Source organism: Cherax quadricarinatus, chromosome 4, assembly GCF_038502225.1.
Source record: "Cherax quadricarinatus isolate ZL_2023a chromosome 4, ASM3850222v1, whole genome shotgun sequence".
In the NCBI taxonomy this organism is placed as follows: Eukaryota; Metazoa; Arthropoda; class Malacostraca; order Decapoda; family Parastacidae; genus Cherax; species Cherax quadricarinatus.
Window position 1 is genome coordinate 3,299,256 of NC_091295.1, and position 18,361 is coordinate 3,317,616.

The window sequence follows — 18,361 nt, forward strand, 5'->3', positions numbered from 1 at the left end:
GTTCAATTCTTGATTGTCTAACTACTGTAATTATCGCTCGTGGCTCGTTACTCTGCCTGCTTCTCGGTGTTGCTGGGCAGCAACTGTCCACAGAGCTATCAGGTGATCGAGGGGGGTGGGTGTTCACACCTTGCCTGAAGTAGTCAGTCTGGGCTAGACGCCCTTGGTGGTTGGACGTATTCCTAACAAGACGTGCCTAACTCTCCCTTATTGGCCTTTGTTGGAAGATCGTCTCTGTCGCTTTCTTGTTGGTTCTGTAGAACTCTGTTCACAGAACATTGTCTAGACTTAGTGATTTTCAACGGTGTACTGAGGTTGTGTGTCGCATAGACACTCTGAGAAACTCAGGTCCTGAGCTGTAGCTTCTGACCTAACTTGTACTGGTATCTGTGAATTATCACAGTCGGGGATTTTCTTATGCTGAACTTAGATTCAGTAGTATGGGAGTTTCGTGATTTTTGTGGAGGATCTGCTGATGGTCCCTACTTAGTGTCATTATATTATCTTCTTGATCTTGATTCTGTGTCGCTGTTGCTTGTTATATTGTTGTTCGGCTTATCAGTCGTTTTATTGTTCAAGCAAGGTGTTCTGATTGCCAGGTGGTCAAGAAGTTAGATTATGTGAGGACTTTGTCAGTCACTGGTTTAAGTCTAGTCGAGTCGTGAGACATAACGCTTACACACATACACACAAACTTATTTGTATATATATGTATTAGGTTATTAAATGTTAACAATGTACCAGACGGTACTTAAGACATATAACTGTGATATGTGCCTTCAGCACAATATTTCTGTACACGAGAGAAGTGATTATTATTATTTTGATTTTGATTAATTTAATTTACTTTGATCTTATACCTCTAGACGTTATTAATAAACTTATTAAATTTTAATTTATTTAGTTAGTAGCCTAACAGTTGAAATCCTGAAGCACTAATAATTCTTATTGAATTCTAATGGATAATTGGACCAGGATACTGACTACTTGTGACGAAAACCCAGTAACAGGCTGAATGCTAGAAGGGCAGTCCTTTCTAGTATTCACTGGAGATCTCTAAGCTTATTAGAAATCGCGTTTTTTGTATCAGTGTGTGTGTTTTCATTTGTGAGTAGAAATACGTCGAGAAATGACATTTGCTTGTCCTCTGCTGACAGGTGAAAAGACTCTCATGTTCACCGCCTCGCCATCGTATAAGAATGAACAGCAGCATTTCATCTCGCTCCCTCTCATGCAGGTTACCACATTATTGTAATAAATTGTATATTAAAAAGGGAGTTTATATTGTAAGGAAAAAGTTATTCAAAATTGTATAAATGTTACCATATTGGAACGTTTTTTTTGTGAAGTGAGGTGATAGCGTCACTAGGGGAGCAGCTTATGTGATGTGATGGAGCCAGGATGATGAAGTGAGGTGATAGCGTCACTAGGGGAGTAGCTTGTGTGGTGTGATGGAGCCAGGATGATGATGAAGTGAGGTGATAGCGTCACTAGGGGAGTAGCGTGTGTGGTGTGATGGAGCCAGGATGATGATGAAGTGAGGTGATAGCGTCACTAGGGGAGTAGCGTGTGTGGTGTGATGGAGCCAGGATTGAAGATCTTGGACAGTTTAGTTTGGGGCGTTATAATACATAATTTTTATTGAAGATCCGTGTCGCCAGCGTTTCAGGCTTCATCAGTCTATTACAGAGATTTTTTTTTCAACAAATCGGCCGTCTCCCACCTAGGCAGGGTGACCCAAAAAAGAAAAAAAATCCCCAAAAAGAAAATACTTTCATCATCATTCAACACTTTCACCACACTCACACATAATCACTGTTTTTGCAGAGGTGCCCAGAATACAACAGTTTAGAAACATATACATATAAAGATACACAACATATCCCTCCAAACTGCCAATATCCCAAACCCCTCCTTTAGAGTGCAGGCATTGTACTTCCCATTTCCAGGACTCAAGTCTGGCTATATAAAAATAACCGGTTTCCTTGAATCCCTTCACTAAATATTACCCTGCTCACACTCCAACAGCTCGTCAGGTCCCAAATACCATTCGTCTCCATTCACTCCTATCTAACACGCTCACGCATGCTTGCTGGAAGTCCAACCCCCTCGCCCACAAAACCTCCTTTACCCCCTCCCTCTAACCTTTTCGAGGACGACCCCTACCCCGCCTTCCTTCCCCTACAGATTTATTACAGATTTATTACAGAAATATCAGCATTAATTGTAGACGATGTAGACGAAATGGAATGGTAATAGATGTAATCACTCTCTCACCCTTTGAGGAAAATGCTAAGTTTCTTGGCCTAATATAGGAGCAAATGTCCAGAGGCTTTTTTAAATATTGGAGAGTGAGGTGTAGCAGCTTGGAGATGAGGTTATCGGTGAGCTCCGTATTACAATACATCATTGCAGTAGGGTTATATAATACTGACAAGTTCAATAATTAGACGCAAGTGCACAACTGAGTATCATTATTGTGTAGACGATCCGACAGCAAGTGGCTTTAATAAAACAATACTGACACAAAAGCAGAAGACTGATGGGGTTAAAGTTGAGGTAATCTGCTTCTCGGCCTACCAGCAGTGCTCAGTAATCTTAATATACCTGATGTACCGGCAGGAAGAAGTGGGCGTATATACTGGATTTCGTGAGTCGAGTCGTATATACTGGAGTCAGATGAGGAGCAGCAGCTGGGGAGTCACTGGTTACGTTGGGATGAACGACAAGCTATTTTCCGTATTAATTTTTTGAGAATAGCAAATAAGGATTTAGTGGAGCTTGTAATCGAGTAGTGTTTTCTTCTAGCAAAGGAAATTGCGTGTTTGGTTTTCTTTGTTTAGAAATGACTTGCTATGATGATGTTGACAAAACAGGAGAGATTCACTGTTAACAATCCTGAATTGAACACTGTGCTTCTCCTCCTAAACACAACACTTCAACATATTTCGGGAAGCAACTACTAGCCAGTCTGATAATACTATTTACTTCAAGCAAATACTAGCCACTATAGAGACGACCCCGAGGTCGTCTGGCAAATATTTTCGCGTACAACTGTGTCCTAGCAACATGAAGCAAGTCTAGTTCGCTAGGCTCATGTTGTTTAAAGATCGATGGCATAGAGGACAGGGTGACACATACGTTGTGTTGTCTCTTGAGGCGGGACAATGTGTCGTGGGGTTGAATCCTGGCCTGTCGCAGTTTGATAAATGATTCGATACCAGATAAATATGAGATAATTTGAAAGTTAATTTTGTAAACAGTTTCCACAAACGCAATTCTTCCTCAGTCCCATCGAATTCGCATTTTTTTCTCTCTTCCTCACGACCATTTTTCTCTTAAAAGTCCGCAGAAAATATCTCCTCTTGCAATACTTGCGCACACATAGGAATTCCCAGGAGTGAATGCTTCTGGTAATTATTTTGGTCTGTCGTCCCTGAACCGAGGATGGCTATAGAAGTTTTCTCTTCTGTTACAAACGTTTACCGTTCTCCTGAGTATTTATGTAACTTATAGTTCGCTTGTAAATACTCTTGTAAATACTACCCAGGACGCATGACAGTGTTATTCAGTTAGTTCAGGACTCATCCCAGTGTTATTCAGTTCGTTATGGACCCCTTCCAGTGTTATTCAGTTCGTTCAGGACCCATGTCAGTGTCATTCATTTAGTACAGAATCCATGCCAGTAATATTCAGGCAGTTCAGGACCCATGGCAGTGTTATTCAGTTACTTCAGGACCCATGTCAGTGTCATTCAGTTAATTCAGAGCTCCTGTCAGTGTCCCGTGTAGCTGGATCCCTAGCGCATTCAGCTCACACACTGAGATCCGGAGTTCGAATCCCCGGTACGGCTGTAACATAAGGCACCTGCTGTCCATGTTCACCCATCAGTATGAAGCGGGTACCTGGGTCGACTGGTTTGGGTCGCATCCTGGGACCAAATTGACTTAATTTGCGGGAAATGCTCTACATAACAAGCGGCTTTCTATATAGTAGTATGTCACTGATGTCAGCTAGGCCTGTACACCTTGTACTTGTAGAAATAAAGATATTATTATCAATATATCATTAAAATGCTCACAGTGAATGCCTGTGTCCCATCAGTAGCTTAGGACCTATGCCTGAGTTCCTCAAGCAGGTCACTACCCATTCCAGTGTCCCTCAAGCAACTAAGAACGCATGCAAGCAGCTTAGAATTAATGTCACTGTCCCTGGAATAGATACTATGAGTATCTAAAGACCCATGTTAGTGTCCTTCGAGCGTCCTTAAACTAAGTGTCAGCGTCCCTCGATTCGCTCAGGAGTCTTGCATGTAGCTAAGGACATTCTAGTTTCCACCGAATTGCTCCTAACCCGTGTCAGTGATCATTTAATAGCTTAGTAAAGGCCCGTGTCTAGAAAATATCTCTCAAGACATATCAGTGCGCCCAGAAAATTGGTCAGTAGCCAGGCCACTACACAGTGGCATGGGACTACACAGTGGCATGGCACTAAATGACCACTCACACACAAACATACACACACGAGCATACATACACATGCACACAGATACACACACACACGTACACACACACACACACACACAAGCACATACATACACACATGCATAGCACACACAAAGATGCAGTGGGGGGAGAGGGGGGGGTAAGGAAATGTACAGTCAGGTGTAAAAACTAATGATAGAGAGGGAAAGACGAAGGAAGAGAAATGAGCAGAAGACGCAGTAATGAACACACAATGGTGAGCAAAAATGCGAAACAACAATTTAAGAATAACATAGAAGAAAATGTGAAATATTTAAGAAAACTTTTTCAATCACATTGGAAGAGAGACGAAGTTAAGAAAAGAAAAATAGGTCAAACAACTGAAGAAAATAGTAGAGAACTGACGTGAAACGATAAGAAATCTGAGAGGTGGTGAACAAGCGATTTAAAAAGATCGTGGCGAAAGCAGGGACAACACAAGAGAACCTTGGAGAAGGTAACACAAACACGAAAGAACATAATACACACAATGAGGAACGAGATAAAAGAAAACTTTCGATTGATCTGGAGTCATCAAAGGTAATGGGATAGAGCAGCATCACAATGGATTCGGATATTTAGTAATGGAAATATACAGGAAAGATTGAAGATGAATGGTTCAGAGAACCGACACGTTGATAAATTCGATACATGTGCAACTCTTGGGTATCTTTATTAAGGAAACGTTTCGCCACACAGTGGCTTCATCAGTCCATACAAAGGAGGAACGTGAAGAACAGAAGAAGAATGAGATAATCAAAGTTGAGGGACTGATTACCTCATTCTCCTTCTGTTCTTCACGTTCCTCCTTTGTATGGACTGATGAAGCTGCTGTGTGGCCAAACGTTTCCTCAATAAAGATACCCAAGAGTTGCACATGTGTCTAATTTATCAGGAAAGATTGAACAATAAACGATATCAATAAGACACATATCGTGTAAAGTAAAGAAGAAGGAAACCAAAGAGAGTGACAGAATACTTGAAGGAAGGTAATAACCAATAACTTACATAGGTATATAGATAGCAAGTCTTATATGTCTGTTGTTGTTCTCTGACAGTTTGAGAGAGAGAGAGAGAGAGAGAGAGAGAGAGAGAGAGAGAGAGAGACAGAGACAGAGACAGAGAGAGACAGAGAGAGACAGAGAGAGAGTAAGGGTTGCAAGATTCTGTACGAGGCACAAATACGCTCACACCTTGAGTATGCTCCACTTTCTTGGTTTGTCTCCCCCCCCCCCCTCTCATCTGCGACTGCTTGACAGAGCAGAGAACAGAGCAAGACGTCTCATCTCTCGCCTGGAACAATCCTGGATAGATCTGTTATTTCAGCAGAGCCTTCAACACAGGAGGGATGTGGGTGGCCTTACTGTTATGTACAAAACAAATATTGTCAAAGTACCACACTTGATCCACTTCCAGGACAGCGTGAAGCAAGCTTCTATGCCACAAGACGGTCAGAAAGCAACAACTTCACTCTGGCTGTACCCTTCTCCAGAACATCACTTCATCTGAGATCATATATACTTAGGATGACTCTTGTATGGAGCACATTCGTACAGCATTATGATGTCAACGAGATAAAGTCACTGTGGAAGTAGGTCGTGCCCAAGTCAGTTGATCAAATGAAAATGATGGCCCACAGATGGCTCCAACTTCATCCTGTTCCCTACTTGTATGTCTCATGATAATAAAAAATGCTTTCAAATGAGCTGATGTAGGTAACAACTCTTAACTTATCAATAAAGTTAGGAATCCTTAACCTGTAAATAGCTTGTCAATAAAGCTTGGGATTTTTAACCTAACCTTGTCAAATCTTATGTAAAAGAGAGGAAGAGAGAGAGAGAGAGAGAGAGAGAGAGAGAGAGAGAGAGAGAGAGAGAGAGAGAGAGAGAGAGAGAGAGAGAGAGAGAGAGAGAGAGAGAGAGAGAGAGAGGTGCATTTCCTTCTTAAATCGCTTGACCAAGAGAAGGCTGTGGGCCCAGACAAGTTGAGCCCAAGATAGCTGAGAAGACGTGCAGACCAGCTAGCAGCACCTCTAACTCGCATCTTTCAGCACTGCCTAGTACAGTGTAAATGACCCTCTCTGTGGAAAGAGGCAAATGTAGTCCTGTTCACAAAAAGAAGAGCAGAGCAGAAATCAGCAACTACAGACCAGTATCACTCTTGTCAATCACTGGTAAGATCCTCGAGACAATAATCGCAAGACAAATGACAGAGTTTTTTTTTACTACCACTCACTACTTTGTGATCGTCAATATGGCTTCAGGAAAGGTTACTCTGCTGCTGTTCTGTTGTTAAAAATCTCCACTAAGTGGCACCAGTCACTGGATGAATCCAAAGTCAGCTGTGTGGTAGCACTGGACATTGCTGGTGCTTTCGACCGGGTGTGGCACCAGGGCCTCTTAGCAAAACCTCAAGCACTGGGAATTGCAGGCTCCACGCTATGTCTCCTCAGTGATTACCTTCATGGTAGATCTCTAAGTGTAGTTCTCAATGGAACGGAATCAGCAAGACATCCTATTGGGGCAAGTGTTCCACAAGGAAGCGTGCTGGGACAATTGTTATGGAATGTCTACTTCAATGACCTTCTTCATCTCATCCCAGAATCTCATGCATATGCAGACGACTGTACACTGACATTCACTTATCCAAGAGAAGAAATGCCAGCTGCTCTAAGCTACATCAATCGCCAGCTAAGAGCTATATCAGCTTGGGGAAATAGATGGCAAGTAACATTTGGATTTGAGAAAACGCAAATGATGATGGTTTCTAGGCACCATGATGGTAATGCTGGTGTAGTAGTAAGGATGAATGGGAGGGTGTTGCCACCTGGAGAAGAAGTTGATATCCTTGGGGTGAAATTTGACTCCAAACTAACCATGTTGTAAATCTAGCAAACAAGGCAGCCATGAAGCTTACAGCACTTCGCCGTATCTCGCATCTGCTTGACAGTAGGGGTTGCAAGATTCTGTACGAGGCACAAGTATGCTCACACATTGAGTAGCCCCACTTTCTTGGTTTGCCTGGCCCCCCCCCCTCTCATCTGCGACTGCTTGACAGAGTGGAGAACAGAGCAAGACGTCTCATCTCTCGCCTGGACCCATCCTGGATAGATCTGTCATTTCAGCAGAGCCTTCAACACAGGAGGGATGTGGGTGGCCTTACTGTTATGTACAAGGCCAATATTGTCAAAGTACCAAACTTGAATCCACTTCGAGGACAGCGTGAAGCAAGCTTTTATGCCACAAGACGAGCAGAAAGCAGCAACTTCACTCTGGCTGTACCCTTCTCCAGAACATCACTCCATCTGAGATCATATATACCCAGGATGACTCGAGTATGGAACACATTCGTACAGCATAATGATGTCAACGAAATAAAGTCAGTTGATCAAATGAAAATGCTGGCCCACAGATGGCTCCAACTTCATCCTGTTCCTTACTTTTATGTCTCATAACAATAAAAATGCTTTCAAATGAGCTGATGTAGGTAACAGCTCTTAGCTTGCCAATAAAGTTAGGAATTCTTAACCTGTAAATAGCTTGTCAATAATGCTAGGGATCCTTAACCTTGTCAAACCCTGTGTAAAAAAAATAAATAAAAGAGAGAGAGAGAGAGAGAGAGAGAGAGAGAGAGAGAGAGAGAGAGAGAGAGAGAGAGAGAGAGAGAGAGAGAGAGAGAGAGAGAGAGAGAGAGAGAGAGAGAGAGAGAGATTGAACTATAGTAGAGGTTGGAAGATTCTGTACGAGACACAGTTACGTTCACACCTTGAGTATACACCACATTCTTGGATTGCCTGCTCTCCCTCTCGTTGGCTACTTGACAGAATAGATAACGGAGCAAGACGGCTCATCTCTCGTCTGGACACAACTTGCACAGATCAGTCATTTCAGTAGAGCCTTCAACACTGGAGGCATGTGGGTGGCCTTACTGTTAAGTACAAAGCTAATATTGTCTAAGAACCACACTTTGCTCTACTCTGACGACAGCGAGGGGTGAGCTTCTATACAACAAGACGGGCAGCAAACGGCAACTTCACTCTGACTGTACCCTTCTCCAGAACTTCACTTTACCTAAGATTAGTTATTCCAAGGATGCCTCGAGTCTGGAACATGTTCGTATAACAATATGACATCAATTAAATGAAGTTAGTTGACCAAATAAAATCGGTGGCCCAGAGTTAACTACTGCTTCATACTATTCACTATTTAAATGTCTCTTAACCAAAAAAGGCAGCTTTTAACTTGTAAATAAAGTTAGAAACCCTAAGTCTAATCTTGTACAACCCTGTGTAAAAGTCAACAGAGAGAGACAGACAGCGGAGAGAGAAAGAGAGGGAGAGATACCCTGACATTCAGAAACCTTTTAATACCCAGCCTCATCAGAGACTTTGTCACAGAAAAACTATGGAACACGTGATAACATTACTTACTGTTTCAGACTGGGAAACTGTACTGATTACATTGTCTTCACGTCTCTTCTATCAACTTTTCTGTACTCGACTGAAGAAGCTTACTGTGTAGGCGAAACGTTTCGAAATATACCTAATTGTTGCATATGTGTCGTATCTAACAAACTGTCGGTATTTTATACCATTATAATATTCAAACTGGCCACAGTTGGAAGTTAGTATCAGGTCAGACATTAAGATACCCAGAAATATTTTTTAAACCCAGGCTGTTGGGTAAATGAAATGACAGGAAGTAAAGACATGTTCAATACATAGTTGAAAAGTTGGGATAAGAGGGCCCAGGAGGCTAGGAAGACAATCTGGTAAGCAGTAACTTATAGTTGAACAATCAGATAGACAGACAAACTGACAGACATTCATACGCAAAACACACATACACAATTATTAAGCATATTCTATAGGACAGGAGGGACAGGGGGACAAGATAACAACGTATAAAATACTGAGAGGGATTGACAAGATATCTGGACAGGGCCAGACTGTTAGAGATGGTACACAGGAACAAGGAGATACAACTGGACGTTAAATCTTTATTCAATCCAGCACTCTACAGGTCCTGATGCCAAGCCAACACTGCACATGTCCTAATGCCAACCCAGTACCGCACAGGTTCTCATACCACCCAACACAGATATATTGGTCATCATTATTTCGGCCTCAGACCTCACTGTTACAGCTATAGAACTCTTTGTTACGACCTTAGACTTCACTGTTACGGCCTCACATCTCACTGTTACGGCCTCACATCTTACTGTTACGGTCTCAGATCTTACTAGGCCAGAATCCACGTCATTAATTATCATAAAAAATATTTAGATGGTCACTCCAGTCTTCGTGGAGGTCAGCCATGAGGTTATAAGCATAAATCTAGAGGACATCACTTGTCTTGGTGGACAACACTTGTAGTGGAGGACAAAAGTTGTCCTGGAGGATAACACTTATCCTGGAGGGCAACACATGTAGTGGAGGATCACACTTGTAGTGGAGGACAACACTCGTAGTGGAGGACAACACTCGTAGTGGAGGGCAACACTCTTAGTGGAGGACAACACTTGTAGTGGAGGATAACATTTGTAATGGAGGACAACACATGTAGTGAAGAACAACACTTGAAGTGGAGGACAACACTTGTAGTGGAGAACAACACTTGTAGTGGAGGACAACACTTGTAGTGGAGAACAACACTTGTAGTGGAGGACAACACTTGTAGTGGAGAACAACACTTGTAGTGGAGGACAACACTTGTAGTGGAGAACAACACTTGTAGTGGAGGACAACATTTGTCCTGTTAAGCTAAATGCTCTTTGACCCTCTCGGATTTAGCACCAAATAAGATGAAATAATTATTATTTGAAGAATATGCTCTCTGATAACGAAAACGAAATCCTAGTATATTTTAAGTCACAGAATAATTTACTTACAGAAACGGAAATATATTTGTAAAGTAAAAAGACACAAGCCTTTATATATCCTCTGTGTCCATGTATTGTTTGTAATGGCTTGATAAAGCTCCTGGAGATCGAAACGTTGCCACAATAAAATGTCACATTAGTTGCACTTGTGGCCTTTTACTTTACATATTGTCGGTAATTCTACCAACTTTACGGAAATATATTTGCTAGCACTTCCCAACAATTCAGTGATGGTTTGCTAGCACTTCCCAACAATTCAGTGATGGTTTGCTAGCACTTCCCAACAATTCAGTGATGGTTTGCGTGCATCATTCAGTATCTCACTGCTGACTGCTAGATCTGGTCAGCCTCATACAGTTGCAGAACTTATTCTGGCAGCAATTAGGTTCTGCGCAAAGTTTTAAATAAAACATCTGCAAACACTGAAAACACATTGTGCAACATGCTTCAGACATCAGAATTTGGCTTATAGTTAGATGAGTCCACTCTGCCAGGCAATGACTCTTCGCTTCTTACATATGTTCATTTCGCTGAGACCAGAATTTGCTTCAGGAGCTGTTATTTGCAGGATAACTGGAAACACAAACATAAAAGAAGTCAATATTGCGAGTTCTTGAGTTGTGTTTTTTTTCACACATTGCTCCAAGAAACACTCTTGTACCATCTCCAGGAAATCCTTTGACTCAACATTCCCAGCCAATGAATTACAATCTATTTGGCTAAAGTTAAAGTCTCCGAGAATTACTACGTTATCGTGACTTCTGCCTTAACAATTTCCTCACTGAGTTCTTGGTTACAAACCAGCACACGTCCAGTTTGTTAGCGTAGCCTTGTGTGTGTACTCACTAAATTGTACTCATCTAATTGTGGTTGCAGGGGTCATTTCATAGCTCCAGGCCCCGCCTGTTCACTAGGCGCTACTAGGTCACTCTTTCTGCTCCATGAAGCTTATCATACCTCTTCTTAAAGCTAGGTATAGATCCTGCCTCCACTACATCACTTCCTAAACTATTTCACTTCCTGACAACTCTGTGACTGATGAAATACTTCCTAACATCCCTGTGATTCATCCGAGTCTTAAACTTCCAACTTGTTGCTGTGTCCCATCTCTGGAACATCCTGTCTCTGTCCACCTTGTCGATTCCTCTCAGTATTTTATATGTTGTTATCATATCCCCCGCCTATCTCTCCTGTCCTTCAGTGTCGTCAGGTCGATTTCCTTTAATTAACCTTTTCTCGTAGGACGTGCCCATTAGCTCTGGGACTATTCTTATTGCTAAGCTTTGCACTTTCTCTAGTTTCCCTACGTGCTTGGCTAGGTGTGTGTTCCAAACTAGTGCTGTATTACAACCCAGGATTCAAATGGCCTGTTACCCCGGGTGTAATGGGAGCAAATAAACACAGTAGAAAAAGTTTAGACTTATATTATCCTTCACCAATTAATAACAGCAATATGTACACTATGTACAGTGATAAGTATAGTGCACTCCACGGTAAGCAAAGCAGAAATAGAAGCCACAAGATAGCAGACCGTGCTTCAACCAGCTCTAGAATGGGAATGACAAGGGCAGACAGGAGAGCGGTACCCACATAACCTCTGCGATTGCCAAAACCATCTTCTTATTGGCTAGAACCTGGTCACTAGTTGAACGACGGGGCCCCATCATCAACTCTTAGCAACCTGGTTCGCTGGTTGGGGGAGATAGCCTGTAAATGAGGGTGTGTACATGCGCCGAATAAAGGTTACATACTCTTTGCATGCCACATGCTGCATACTCCAATATAGGCTTAACGTATTCGGTGTACAGTATTCTGAATGATTCCTTATTAAGATGTCGGAATGCTATTCTTAGGTTTGCTAGGCGCCCATATGCTCCAGCAGTTATTTGGTTGATGTGCGCTTCAGGAGATGTGCCCGGTGTTATGCTCACCTCAAGATCCTTTTCGTTGAGTGAGGTTTGTAGCCTCTGGCCCCCTAGAACGTGCTCCGTCTGCGGTCTTCTTTGCTCTTTTCCAATCTTCATGACTTTGCACTTGGTAGTGTTGAACTCCAGGAGCCAGTTTCTGGACCAGTCCTGTAGCCTGTCCAGATCCCTTTGTAGTTCTGCCTGGTCCTCGTCCGACTATATTCTTCTCATCATCTGCAAACAGGGACACCTCTGAATCTATTCCTTCCGTCAGGTCTTTCACAAATACCAGGAGCATCGGTCCTAGGACTGACCTGTGTGGAACCCCGCTCGTCACAGGCGCCCACTCTGACATCTTGCCACGTACCATGACTCGTTGTGTTCCTGACAGGTATTCCCTGATGCATTGTAGTGCCTTCCCAGTTATGCCTTTCTGGTCCTCCAGCTTTTACGCCAATCTCTTGTGTGGGACTGGGTCAAACGCCTTCTTACAGTCCAAGAAAATGCAATATACCCACTTCTCTCTCTCTCTCTCTCTCTCTCTCTCTCTCTCTCTCTCTCTCTCTCTCTCTCTCTCTCTCTCTCTCTCTCTCTCTCTTGTCTTACTGCTGTTACCCTGTCACCCTGTCATAGAACTCCAGTAGGTTTGTGACACAGGGTTTCCCGTCCCTGAAACCGTGCTGGCGGTCATTGATAAGCTCATTCATTTCTAGGTGCTCCACCACCCTCCTGATAATCTTTTCCATGACTTTGCATACTATACATGTCAGTGACAGTGGTATGTAGTTTAGTGTGTGTGTGTGTACTCACCTAGTTGTACTCACCTAGTTGAGGTTGCAGGGGTCGAGTCCAAGCTCCTGGCTCCGCCTCTTCACTGGTCGCTACTAGGTCACTCTCCCTGAATCATGAGCTTTATCGTACCTCTTCTTAAAGCTATGTATGGATCCTGCCTCCACTACATCGCTTCCCAAACTATTCCACTTCCTGACTACTCTGTGGCTGAAGAAATACTTCCTAACAACCCTGTGATTCATCTGTGTCTTCCAACTGTGTCCCCGTGTTGCTGTGTCCAGTCTCTGGAACATCCTCTCTTTGTCCACCTTGTCAATTCCTCTCAGTATTTTGTAAGTCGTTATCATGTCCCCCCTATCTCTCCTGTCCTCCAGTGTCGTCAGGTTGATTTCCCTTAACCTCTCGTAGGATATACCTCTTAACTCTGGGACTAGTCTTGTTGCAAACCTTTGCACTTTCTCTAGTTTCTTTACATGCTTGGCTAGGTGTGGGTTCCAAACTGGTGCCGCATACTCCAACATGGGCCTAACGTACACGGTGTACAGGGTCCTGAACGATTCCTTATTAAGATGTCGGAATGCTGTTCTGAGGCTTGCCAGGCGCCCATATGTTGCAGCAGTTATTTGGTTGATGTGCGCTTCAGGAGATGTGCCTGGTGTTATACTCACCCCAAGATCTTTTTTCTTGAGTGATGTTTGTAGTCTCTGGCCCCCTAGACTGTACTCCGTCTGCGGTCTTCTTTGCCCTTCCCCAATCCTCATGACTTTGCACTTAGTGGGATTGAATTCCAGGAGCCAATTGCTGGACCAGGTCTGCAGCCTGTTCAGATCCCTTTGTAGTTCTCCCTGGTCTTCGATCGAATGAATTCTTCTCATCAACTTCACGTCATCTGCAAACAGGGACACCTCGGAGTTTATTCCTTCCGTCATGTCGTTCACAAATACCAGAAACAGCACTGGTCCTAGGACTGATCCCTGTGGGACCCCGCTGGTCACAGGTGCCCACTCTGACACCTCGCCACGTACAATTGCTCGCTGTTGTCTTCCTGAAAAGTATTCCGTGATCCATTGCAGTGCCTTCCCTGTTATCCCTGCTTGGTCCTCCAGTTTGTGCACTAATCTCTTGTGTGGTACTGTGTCAAACGCCTTCTTGCAGTCCAAGAAAATGCAATCCACCCACTCCTCTCTCTCTTGTCTTACTGCTGTCACCATGTCATAGAACTCCAGCAGTTTGTGACACAGGATTTCCCGTCTCTGAAACCATGTTGGCTGCTGGTGATGAGATCATTCCTTTCTAGATGTTCCATCACTCTTCTCCTGACAATCTTTTCCGTGACTTTGCATGCTATACATATCAGTGACACTGGTCTGTAGTTTAGTGCTTCATGTCTGTCTCCTTTTTTAAAGATTGGGACTACATTTGCTGTCATCCATGCCTCAGGCAATCTCCCTGTTTCGATAGATGTATTGAATATTGTTGTTAGGGGTACACATAGCGCCTCTGCCCCTTCTCTCAGGACCCATGGAGAGATGTTATCTGGCCCTATTGCCTTTGAGGTATCTAGCTCACTCAGAAGCCTCTTCACTTCTTTCTCAGTTGTGTGTACTGTGTCCAGCACATGGTGGTGTACCCCACCTCTCCGTCTTTCTGGAGCCCCTTCTGTCTCCTCTGTGAACACTTCTTTGAATCTCTTGCTGAGTTCCTCACATACTTCACTGTCATTTCTTGTTGTCTCTCCTCCTTCCTTCCTTAGCCTGATTACCTTGTACTTGACGGTTGTTTTCTTCCTGATGTGGCTGTATAACAGCTTCGGGTCAGATTTAGCTTTTGCTGCTATGTCGTTTTCATATTGACGTTGGGCCTCCCTTCTTACCTGTGCATATTCGTTTCTGGCTCTACGACTGCTCTCCTTATTCTCCTGGGTCCTTTGCCTTCTATATTTCTTCCATTCCCTGGCACACTTGGTTTTTGCCTCCTTGCATCTTTGGGTGAACCATGGGCTCATCCTGGCTTTTTCATTATTCCTGTTTCCCTTGGGTACAAACCTCTCCTCAGCCTCCTTGTACATTGTTGCTACATATTCCATCATCTCATTAACTGGCTTCCCTGCCAGTTTTCTGTCCCAATGAACCTCATTCATGAAGTTCCTCATTCCTTTGTAGTCCTCTTTCCTGTAGTTTGGTTTCATTTGTCCTGGCCTTCCTGCTTTCTCCTCCACTTGTAGCTTTACTGTGTATTCGAAGCTCAAAACCACATGATCGCTAGCCCTAAGGGGTCTTTCATATGTGATGTCCTCAATATCTGCACTACTCAAGGTGAATACTAAGTCCAGTCTTGCTGGTTCATCCTCTCCTCTCTCTCTTGTAGTGTCCCTTACGTGTTGGTACATGAAGTTTTCCAGTACCACCTCCATCATCTTAGCCCTCCATGTATCTTGGCCCCCATGTGGCTCCAAGTTCTCCCATTCAGTCTCCTTGTGGTTAAAGTCGCCCATGATCAGGAGCTTTGCCCTGCATGCATGAGCTCTTCTGGCCACTGCAGCCAATGTGTCAACCATCGCTCTATTGCTCTCGTCATACTCTTGCCTTGGCCTCCTGCTGTTCTGTGGTGGGTTATACATCACTGCAATTATCACCTTGGGACCTCCAGAGTGAAGCATTCCCGCTATGCAATCACTTTCTTCTCCGCTGTCTCCTCTCTCCAGCTCATCAAAATTCCATCGGTGTTTGATCAGCAATGCCACTCCTCCACCCCCCCCCCCCCGTTCCTTCTGTCTTTCCTCAGGATCTGGTATCCCGCTGGAAAGATGGCATCTGTTATCATACCTGTAAACTTGGTTTCTGTGATCGCTATGATGTCTGGTGATGCCTCTTTGACTCTTTCGTTCCACTCCTCCCACTTCTTTGTTATTCCATCAGCGTTTGTGTACCATACCTTCAGTTTCCTTTCCAACACTCTGGTTTGGGGGGCCTGTGGGGGTGGGAGACCTGGTAGCATACTGTAGGATTCTATGGTTGGGGGTTGGGTGGAAGCTGTGGGTATGGATTGTATTGTGTGTTGGGATGGTGTGATAGGTTGTGGGGTTCTGAGGATAGTTGTGTGTGTGCTTGCCCTTTTCTGCTGTTCTGCTCTGACTGACCTCTGCTGGTTCCATCCTTGTCTCCTTTCCTAGCTCCTTTCGCTTTTTTGTCCTCTTCCTCAGCTGCTGTCTCTCTGTTTGTGTTCTGTCTCTGTCTAGGAACACCTTGTACTCTTCCAAGCTTTTCAACCGTGGTTTCTCTTGGAGGATCCTGTTCTGCACTGTTTCTGTCCTGAGAATCAGCTTGATCGGTCGGTTTCTCCCCTTCAAGTACCCCCCTATTCTCTGAAAATTTACAATCTCGTCCATGTCTTCTCCCCCTATTTCCCTGATGATTTTCTCAATCTCCTTTCTTTCTTCCTGCCGTCTTTCAGTGTGTGTCCTTTCCTCTCTCTCCCAAAGCCCATGGATAAACACTGATTTTGCCCTTTCCTCCTCCCATTGCCTCTCCCTCTGTGACTCTGGTTCCTGTCTGTATGTGGTCATTTTCTCCCTTGATTTTTCCAGTGGCTCTTGGTAGCATGGTTGTGCCTCAACATTCGACCTATCTCCCTCTCCATCTGCACCCATCTGCTCTTCCCTTCCACTCCCTGACCCTTCTTTGCAGGCTGATATGACCTTAGCATAATTCATATTTTCTTCCTTCCTGTTCAGCCTCTCAGCTTCGTATGGTGTGTCTTCTCTGGTCACTGCCCCTGAGACTTGCTTCAGCCTGTTTACCTCAAATTCTAGGACCTTTACCCTGACTACTGCAGTTTCGACTTGTGCCTCCCAATTCTTCGTCTCCTTCTCCAACCTCTTTTCCCATTTCACAGAGAGCTCTTTCTCCATTTTTTCAGAAAGCTCTCCTAATTTTCTCTCCCATTCTTGCTCTATCCTTTTCCACTGCTCCTCCATCCATTCCTCCCTACCAGTATCATTGTCATCTGATCCCTGATTCCTGCGAGTCCCAACCATTTTTTTTGTGAAAGAAAGAGAGAGAGAAAGAGAAAAAGAAAAAGGGGAGAGAGAGTGAGAGAGAGGGAGAAAGAGAGAGAAGGGGAGGGTAGAAGGAGAGAGGGGGAAAGAAGGGAAAAAGGAGGAGAAAGTGAGAGAGAGGGAAAAGGTAAGAGAGAGAGAGGGGGGAGTGACAAGGGAAGAGAGAGAGAGAGAGAGAGAGAGAGAGAGAGAGAGAGAGAGTAAAGGCTGTGGGCCCAGACAAGTTGAGCCCAATATTGCTGAGAAGATGTGCAGACCAGCTAGCAGCACCTCTAACTCGCATCTTTCAGCACTGCCTAGTACAGTGTAAATGGCCCTCTCTATGGAAAGAGGCAAATGTAGTCCCTGTTCACAAAAAGAAGAGCAGAGCAGAAATCAGCAACTACAGACCAGTGTCACTTCTGTCAATCACTGGTAAGATCCTTGAGACAATAATCTCAAGACAAATGACAGAGTTTTTTGACTACCACTCACTACTTTGTGATCGTCAATATGGCTTCAGGGAAGGTTACTCTGCTGCTGATCTGTTGTTAAACCTCTCCACTAAGTGGCACCAGTCACTGGATGAATCCAAAGCCAGCTATGTGGTAGTACTGGACATTGCTGGCGCTTTCGACATGGTGTGGCACCAGGGCCTCTTAGCAAAACTTCAAGCACTGGGAATTGCAGGCTCTATGCTATGTCTCCTCAGTGATTACCTACATGGTAGATCTCTAAGTATAGTTCTCAATGGAGCGGAATCAGCAAGACATCCTATTGGGGCAAGTGTTCCACAAGGAAGCGTGCTGGGACAATTGTTATGGAATGTCTACTTCAACGACCTTCTTCATCTTATCCCAGAATCACATGCATATGCAGACAACTGTACACTGACATTCACTTATCCAAGAGAAGAAATGCCAGCTGCTCTAAGCTACATCAATCACCAGCTGAGGTCTATATCAGCTTGGGGAAATAGATGGCAAATAACATTTGCACCTGAGAAAACGCAAATGATGATGGTCTCTAGGCACCATGATGGTAATGCTGGTGCAGTAGTAAGGATGAATGGGAGGGTGTTGGCACCTAGAGAAGAAGTTGATATCCTTGGGGTGAAATTTGACTCCAAACTAACCATGAAGAACCATGTTGTAAATCTTGCAAACAAGGCAGCCAGGAAGCTTACAGCACTTCGCCGTATCTCGCATCTGCTTGACAGTAGG